Source organism: Abramis brama (genome assembly GCF_963993115.1).
Source record: "Abramis brama genome assembly, chromosome: 4".
Classification (NCBI taxonomy): domain Eukaryota; kingdom Metazoa; phylum Chordata; class Actinopteri; order Cypriniformes; family Leuciscidae; genus Abramis; species Abramis brama.
The window spans coordinates 52,024,136-52,033,767 of NC_139966.1; the positions used below are offsets into that span (position 1 = coordinate 52,024,136).

The 9,632-nt window shown below is 38.9% G+C and overlaps 1 pseudogene across 1 annotated transcript; it reads left to right on the plus strand.

The window, feature by feature from the left end:
- Positions 1-588: 588 nt before the first annotated feature.
- On the plus strand, positions 589-8,034 carry LOC311082272 (putative polypeptide N-acetylgalactosaminyltransferase 8; annotated as a pseudogene). Its single transcript has 12 exons — positions 589-781; positions 1,349-1,553; positions 1,632-1,798; positions 3,448-3,607; positions 3,800-3,997; positions 5,710-5,824; positions 5,911-6,096; positions 6,292-6,429; positions 6,516-6,611; positions 6,751-6,910; positions 7,003-7,062; positions 8,026-8,034. The product of its transcript is annotated as a putative polypeptide N-acetylgalactosaminyltransferase 8 (transcript).
- The last annotated feature ends 1,598 nt before the right edge of the window (positions 8,035-9,632 follow it).

Sequence of the window (9,632 nt, forward strand, 5' to 3'; positions counted from 1 at the left end):
GTATATTAAAACTGGCAACGTCCTGGCAAGATCCTTGATTAGTTTACTGGTTTTCGTTGCTAGAGAATGACGTTCTTGCCCGCCAGCCAGTACAACTGACGTCACATGCAAAGTATCAATAAGTCTTTTGCAACAGGTGATAATCACTTTGGGAATACTCTCACTATGTGCCTATTGTGACTTAGAATAAAATATCTGACTTTGGTGAACTTTATGTGGGTGCATCTCAATTTCATTTTACATAAAATGGTTATTGGTGTAACAAGTGCTGTCTGGAATCATTTAGGCTAAATCAAAATTAATCAAAAACATTAAATTTTTAAGGTTTTACTGAATGATATGATTGAGGTTCAGAAAGTTTGGTAAAGTTAATATTTTCCAAACTGTACCCAGTGTTTACCAGGATTCAATGTCCTGGTCTCCTCCTTTCACTTCCCAAGAAAATTGTGATCATGTTAGAGTGATAAAGAACAAGGCAAACTAAAAAAACACTAACAGTACAGCATGGGCTAGGGCCCACAGACTAACTGGTACGTGAAGAAGGAAAACATCTCGACAGTTAACTGTGATTTTGCTGTTCTGATCATCATGAGAATTAGCTGTGTGAAGAGTTTGTTTCCAGTCTTGTCTGTCGCTGTGGTGTTTCTCTATATGAGTTCTGTCAAGAGAGAAATCCAAACTCAATAAAAGCAGCTTCACCAAGTCCAGCAGAATTTCTCGTTACACAGCGCACTTCTCCTCAACAAGCTGGACAAACTGGAGGCTCATTTATACGCTGTTGGTGAGTTCTGTAATCAAATTTGACAAAAATAAGTTTTGTTCACCTGTTTTTACATGTTACCCTTTAAGCGCTCTTAAAAGTTGGCATGAAATTAAAATTGACCCTTTTTTTTGTTTTTTTTGTTCACCCATCTCGAATATCTATCTGTCTTGTCTGTCTGTCTACCTACCTATCTACCTACCTATCTATCTATAAATGAAAATTGTCATTAATTACTCACTTTCATGTCTGGAACACAAACTAAGCTCTTTTTAATTATATGATTGTTAAATCAAAAATTAAACAGCTGTTAGGTCACGAATATGACTGGGATATCTCTTTTTAAACATCTCTTTAAAAACATGATGGTAAACATTTTTCAAAAGTATTCAATTCATGAGAAAAAAAAGTACTGAGTTCACCTTTAGTTTTACATGCACAACATCACTATTTTGAAGAAACATGGACAGTTTGTATTAATGTAATTTGAAGTAGACAATGATTTTCAAATAGATAAAACAACAGAAATCTGTTAATATGAGCTTTAAGGTTTCAACTTTCAACGAATTTACACAAACATTTTTGCAGAAGAGAAAAGCCTCAAAGTAAGAAATGAGAAGAAGCCAGCAAAGAAGCTGTTTCCAAACTCATATCTCTTCAAGCAGTGGACTGTGGAACTTTCTGAGGACGACCAGAGGAAGGCTGAAGATCTCTTTCAGAAATACGGCTATAATGCCTTCCTCAGTGACCAGATGCCTTTGGACCGGTTGCTGCCGGACACTCGAGACCACAGGTGAGTTTCAGCCGTTCATGGAAACGCTCTGACGTTCTTGATGGATTCATCAATTTTCCTTTTGTCATTGTTCTGTAGATGCATTGGCCGTGAATATCCGCACAATCTGCCTACCATCAGCGTGGTACTGATTTATCTGGATGAGGCTCTGTCTGTCATTCAAAGAGCCATTTGCAGCATCATCAACAGAACTCCAGCCCACCTGCTCAAAGAGATCATACTGGTGGACGACCACAGCAGAAATGGTTTGTTTCTCTCAAAACCTCATCAAATCCTATAGTTACAGATGCATATTATAAACAAACTGAGCTAGTCATTCTGGATGTACAGTGAGGAAAATAAGTATTTGAACACCCTGCTATTTTGCAAGTTCTCCCACTTGGAAATCATGGAGGGGTCTGAAATTGTCATCGTAGGTGCATGTCCACTGTGAGAGACATAATCTAAAAAAAAAAATCCAGAAATCACAATGTATGATTTTTTAACTATTTATTTGTATGATACAGCTGCAAATAAGTATTTGAACACCTGTCTATCAGCTAGAATTCTGACCCTCAAAGACCTGTTAGTCTGCCTTTAAAATGTCAACCTCCACTCCATTTATTATCCTAATTTAGATGCACCTGTTTGAGGTCGTTAGCTGCATAAAGACACCTGTCCACCCCATACAATCAGTAAGAATCCAACTACTAACATGGCCAAGACCAAAGAGCTGTCCAAAGACACTAGAGACAAAATTGTACACCTGTACAAGGCTGGAAAGGGCTACGGGGAAATTGCCAAGCAGCTTGGTGAAAAAAGGTCCACTGTTGGAGCAATCATTAGAAAATGGAAGAAGCTAAACATGACTGTCAATCTCCCTCGGACTGGGGCTCCATGCAAGATCTCACCTCGTGGGGTCTCAATGATCCTAAGAAAGGTGAGAAATCAGCCCAGAACTACACGGGAGGAGCTGGTCAATGACCTGAAAAGAGCTGGGACCACCGTTTCCAAGGTTACTGTTGGTGATACACTAAGACGTCATGGTTTGAAATCATGCATGGCACGTAAGGTTCCCCTGCTTAAACCAGCACATGTCAAGGCCCGTCTTAAGTTTGCCAATGACCATTTGGATGATCCAGAGGAGTCATGGGAGAAAGTCATGTGGTCAGATGAGACCAAAATAGAACTTTTTGGTCATAATTCCACTAAACGTGTTTGGAGGAAGAAGAATGATGAGCACCATCCCTACTGTGAAGCATGGGGGTGGTAGCATCATGCTTTGGGGGTGTTTTTCTGCACATGGGACAGGGCGACTGCACTGTATTAAGGAGAGAATGACCGGGGCCATGTATTGCGAGATTTTGGGGAACAACCTCCTTCCCTCAGTTAGAGCATTGAAGATGGGTCGAGGCTGGGTCTTCCAACATGACAATGACCCGAAGCACACAGCCTATCAAGGTTCTGGCGTGGCCTAGCCAGTCTCCGGACCTAAACCCAATAGAGAATCTTTGGAGGGAGCTCAAACTCCGTGTTTCTCAGCGACAGCCCAGAAACCTGACTGATCTAGAGAAGATCTGTGTGGAGGAGTGGGCCAAAATCCCTCCTGCAGTGTGTGCAAACCTGGTGAAAAACTACAGGAAACGTTTGACCTCTGTAATTGCAAACAAAGGCTACTGTACCAAATATTAACATTGATTTTCTCAGGTGTTCAAATACTTATTTGCAGCTGTATCATACAAATAAATAGTTAAAAAATCATACATTGTGATTTCTGGATTATTTTTTTTTGATTATGTCTCTCACAGTGGACATGCACCTACGATGACAATTTCAGACCCCTTTCTAAGTGGGAGAACTTGCAAAATAGCAGGGTGTTCAAATACTTATTTTCCTCACTGTATGTCTTCCAGAGAAGAGCTGAAGACACAGCTGAATGTTTATGTAAGCTCCATCAATGAGAAGCACCCAGGCCTGGTGAAGATGGTGACCCATCCAGAGCAGAAAGGCCTGTCCCAGGCCAGAATCTCAGGCTGGGAGGCTGCCACCGGAGATGTTGAGGTCCATGTCAAATGGTGTGTAATTTTAGTAATCTTGTTATGGTTGCATTTTATTGTATTTCAGCTCTAATTCAATTACCGAAAATTATTTGAATAGCTTTAAATTTAGTTAACAATGACATCACTTGTGAACAACCACCACAGACACATGAACATTATAACAGTGTAATAATGAAATCACATTCTCAAGTACTCTCTCACTTTTAGGGCGGAGCCTCTGCTTGCACGTATCCAGGCTGATCGCACGCTGGTCCTGAGCCCAGTGTTTGACAGAGTGAAATACTATGACTTGGAAGTGCTAAACTATCCTGCCTATGCTCATGGTTTTGACTGGGCTCTCTGGTGCATGTACGTGGCTTTCCCACAGAAGTGGTACAATCAGAAAGACCCTTCACAGCCAGGAAAGTGAGTGTGTGTTGTGCAATATTGTGTTTAAGATGTGACTCCGTATTAAAGAGGCCATCTGATGCATCCTCTCCTCCCGTAGTTGTAACATAGCCTTCCCTCGCGAAGGCCTAAACTTATACCTATTTTTTGTCCAGAAAGCTTATATCATTTTTTTTTAATGCATTTTTTTTGCAGCTTTTTTGTTATTTTATTTATTTTATTTGCCTTTAAATTACTAGATTTGATCAATAAATAATCAATCACATTCTTTCAACTTAAAGATAGACACGATGACATACTTGATCAAATACGTAGTTGATGTCTGTGCGGGATTAGATGTTTTTAACACGCATGTATTAATCTTGTATTTAATGTATGGTAAACTGTAATGCCAAGTTAAAGATAGAATAAATGGATAAAAATGGTTGTGTTTGATTAGACAAATTATTCTGTGATTTTAAATCAGTAGCTTTAGCTTATTTAAACTTTAAGCAACAAGGACGTAGTGTTTTGAATAGCCTAACCTATGTGATATTATTATTACTTGTTTAATTTGATCCTTTATGAATACAGATAGACTGAAAATTTCTATAACTATTATCTTTATTTTCCCACAAGATTTAAATTTTATTTTTAATCTAATATTATCTATTTTTATTTATATTATATATTTAGATGTATATTATTATTATTCACCTATAGGCTTATATATCAGTTAAAAAGCATGTCTCTAAATGCCACATAACAGATTTGATTTGACTGGAAAGTTGAAATATCATTATCAGTGATATTTATATCAGGGAGTTTCCAAGGAGCAAAAAAGCCATGTGAATAGAAATAATATTTATGAGTGTTAAATAAACACAATAAATTTGCCAATAAAATAATTATCTGCATTGTAAATGTGTTCAAATCAAAACCACTTCATATCTGTGTGACTGATAAAAAAACACATTAGCCCCGTTATATGACCCCCCATTAATTTTAATGGGAATTTCGTGTACGTGTGTGTGTGTGTGTGTGTATGCAATGCATGTTAGTGTTCTGCATTGGGGATATTCTATAGACTTGTGCCTTAATTTGTGTGTGTTTGTTATTTTTTTCATCGCATTCCATTCATTCCTATGGGGGGTCAAATTGACCCGCGAGGGAAGGATTTGTTACTTTTTTATTACAACCAGATAAACTCCTCAAATCCAGTCAATTTTTTGTTTGTGTGTATTCCAAGTTCAAGTGCAACAAAAGTCCTGAGGTCTTGGACCACTCTGAAGAACACTCAATTTTTTTATTAAATTAAAATAAAATAAAATAATTTCAGGTCAAAATAACCAGAGGAGAGGATGAGGGTTAATGTTTTCCTTTTCCTTTAGTGTGTAACCTATCTGTTACAGGCTTGAGGTGTTTGGCCAATCACAGCGCAGTGGGTCAGCTGGCCAATCAGAGCAATCTGGGCTTTTCGGAAGGAGGAGCTTTGTAGAAATCAGTGTGTCAGACAGAGTGGGATAGAGGGGTTGCAATAATGTACATTATATTAATTTTTTGTTCTTTTGAACATTAAAGAATGTTAACTATTCTAGTATACCCATAAACACAATAATTACCTTTTAAAGTGTCAATTACCTCTTTATGTTCTTGTTGTATGAAAGCTGTTTCACACTGGCAGTCGTTCTGTTGAGCTGATGTTGCTATATTGTGCTCTATTAAATCCGTTCTCTCCGCCTGTTCTCCAGGAGTCCCTCTGTAATGGGAATACTTGTGGTTGATCGTCTGTTCTTCGGTGAGATTGGGACTCTGGATGGAGGGATGCAGGTGTACGGAGGAGAGAATGTTGAATTAGGAATACGGGTAAAGCACATGATCATTCTACTGAATTATATTATATTAAACTCTATATTTTATACTATATTCAGTGTTGATTTTTCTCGGCTCAGGTGTGGTCGTGTGGAGGAAGTATAGAGATTGTTCCCTGCTCTAAAGTTGCTCACATTGAAAGGGCGCACAAACCCTACATGCCTGACCTTAGTGGTGTAATGAAGAGAAATGCCCTCAGAGTGGCAGAAGTTTGGATGGACGAATACAAGAAAAATGTCCACATCGCCTGGGGTGTCCCCATACAGGTAGATCTAATGAAAAGATTCAGCCACACAAATTCTGGATGTTCAAGACCAGTTCTAGGAGTCTTGATGTGTTGATTTTGTCAGGTTCGGTTTGAGACCATTAAAGTAAACCGAGAGGTGTGACTAAAGGTTTGAAATGTTAAATTGTTTTGGCTCTTCATTAGATTTATGATCTGTTCTCTCCTTTTCCCACAGAACCATGGGATAGACATCGGTGATGTTTCAGAGAGAAAGAGACTGAGAGAGAGGTTGAAATGCAAACCATTCAAATGGTATCTGGAAAATGTCTATACAGCGTTAAATCCTTGGAATGATTTACTAGGTTATGGAGTGGTGAGTGACATATGGTTCACTATGACTCAAGAGAGTTTTATATAAGAGAGGTTTAATATAATGTCCTTATTATCTCTATCACACAGCTTATTAATGATCTGCAAACAAGTTTATGTTTGGATAAGGGGCCATCTGAGGAGAACACTCCCATTTTATATCCATGTCATTTCTTTTCCTCACAGGTATAATATCTTCTCTTCTCTTCTCTTCTCTTCTCTTCTCTTCTCTTCTCTTCTCTTCTCTTCTCTTCTCTTCTCTTCTCTTCTCTTCTCTTTGTATTTTTGAGGAATATTTGACGCACTTTAGTCTCGTCTTACACAGGTATTTTACTATACAGCAAGTGGTGAGATACTTGCTGATCCCCTGCCGACCCTTTTACACGATCGGAAGCGCTGTTGATCCCGGGTCAGGCAGGTTTCCAGAGCTGTCCTGGTGTTCAGACACTGAAAAACAAAAACACATGTCCTGGGACTTCAAACAGGTGAACAAACCCCAAATACTGAGAGAATACTGTGGTATATCACAATCTGAACATTACATGAAAGATTTTTCTTCATCTTGTTTGATTTTTAGGGACAGGCCATACAGAACAGAGACACCAAACGCTGTCTGGAGATCAGTGCTGAGCAGAACGTAAAAAACGTTTTTATTCAGGAATGCAGAAACCAGCACTGGAGGATACAACATGTAATTCAGGATTTATGAAACTCAAGATATAATCAATTTAGATAAACGCAGCTGAGCCATATCGCATTAATTATCGCAAGCGATACGTCTGTGATAATTAATGCGATATGGCTCAGCTTGTCAGTGAACTACGGCTCTGTGTAGTAAATGTCGCTCCACCTGAAAGCAGGTGATGCCGATTTACTACTGATCAAGGAACCGGCTTTACTGACAAGATGCGCATAACAATGTCATGCAATATATCGCCCAGCCCTACTGGCATTACCAGACCTTGATCTCTGCCCTTGGGACAGGCGTTGTTCGCATGCCCCGGTTAGGGTTCCCCTGGCTTAGGGCATGGGCCTAGGTCATGGCTGTGGGGAATAGTGTCATTGACAATTCTGTTTGACCTAAGTGAGGGATCGGTCTCTGGCATGTAAGTCCGTTGAGCCTTCTTTGTGCTTGTCATAGTCATTAGGCAGTTATTCCTTCAGCATGGTGGAGGGTACTCGTTCCCCAAAGTGTCTTCGGACGCAGTGCGAGTTCTCATTCGAAAGGGAATGTCTCAAGTTACGCATGTAACCATGGTTCCCTGAGAAGGGGAACAAGACACTGTGTTTTGCTGCCATGCTTCGGACATACCTGTTCACGTCTCCTTCAGACAAAAGTGCTGATGACGTACTCTTGGTGCCCTTTATATTCACGGTTGCAATAAAGTGACGTCACAGGCTGTTTTTACACGCGTTTACATGTATTTCAGACATCGTCATGCCGGAGGCATTCCTCAAAGTGTCTTAGGACACAGTGTCTTGTTCCCCTTCTCAGGGAACCATGGTTACATGTGTAACCTGAGACGTTTTTCAAATATTATGCATCACATTGCATTATTGCATATTATGTGCATCACTGTTCTCACTTGTGTTTTTGTAGTCTTTATGAAATATGAACCTCTTGTTTCGTTATAATCACACTCTGCCTGAAACTGAGGATATGTAATGTGCGTATGTCATATGCCAATAAGTTGTTAAAACATCTTATATTTGCTAAATTGTAAGTGAATGAAAATTCTAAATGATAAATGATTATAGATATTTAATCAGCTCCATTAATAATTCTAGATACCTTATTATCTGAATTGTTAAGATTTTTAGAATGCACATAAGCTTATTTTTCATCAACTGGTTAAAATTCACAACAGCGCATAAAAATTAGGTCTCATATACACAAACAAAAACCGCAGAATGAAAATATAAATCGACTCTCTGACAGTAGATGGCACTTATGGAAACAGCAGAAATAGAGCAATTTCCATGTTAACGGCTGCACAGCAGCGCTGCGTTTATAAACACAAATTTGTGCTTATTAGGACAAAAGAATATATTTTGAAGAATGATGGTAACCAAACAGTTGATGGGCCCCATTGACTTCCATAGTGTATATTTTTTCCACACTATGGAAGTCAGTAGAGCCCATTAACTGTTTGGTTACCGTCATTCTTCAAAATATCTTCTTTTGTGTTCAGCAGAAGAAAAAATTCATAAAGGTTTGGAACAACTTGAGGGTGAGTAAATGATGACAGAATTTCCATTTATGGGTGAACTATCCCTTTAAAGTGATTTTTAATTAAAATACCTTTTTGGCTGAGGGATTAGTATTAGCATATTTCATTACAGTTAAATATGCCCCTAATTCTCATTACTGTGATGCAAAACAATTACATGTTGATTATTACCACAAAAAGATACTTTATTAGTTTTAAAGGCCCACAGAAGTGCCTTGAAACTTCTACTGGAATTTCTACTGAAACAGGAAGACAGGGCGGGAAATATCGGCAGCTCCTCCCCTTTTTAAAATAGCCAATAGCGCTTTGCGACATGTTTTGTGGTCTGCGCCGACTCACGCATATGATGCGTTCTGTGCATGTCTCTGGACCAGAGTAGACTTAGCATTAGCATTAGACATTAGCAATCGCGACCTGCTTCATGCCACAGTCATGTTAAAAACATCAATGTAGTCACTCATCCATAAACATTATTAGATCCTTCGGCATGACGACAAGTTCCATAATTCCGCTTATGCGTCGTCAACCTACGCATTTGTTATTGTAAGAGGTTAGCGACCCCTAGCGACGAAAAAAAATTACATAATTGAACGCTCAAGCCATGTCTCCCTCTAGCTGCCAAAACCAGCCATGTATGGAGGAGAGGGGAACAATAGAGAAGCTGTCCTTGCCACAGTCATCTGGAGTGGAGCTTTACTTTTGTAAAGCTTCTTTGGAACATTATATATTGTGAAAGTGCTATGCAAATAAAACTGAAAACCAGCTCACCCAGCACTTCGTTTTCAGACAAACTGCCAACAAAAACTGCAACAGGTGATAATCTCTTTGGGAATACTCTCACTATGTGCCTATTGTGACTAAAAATCAAATATCTTTGACTTTTCCTAGTTTGGTGAACTTTATGTGGGTGCTTCTCAATAAAAAAAAACAAACATAAAATAGTTATTGGTGTAACAAGTGCCTTCTGTAATCATTT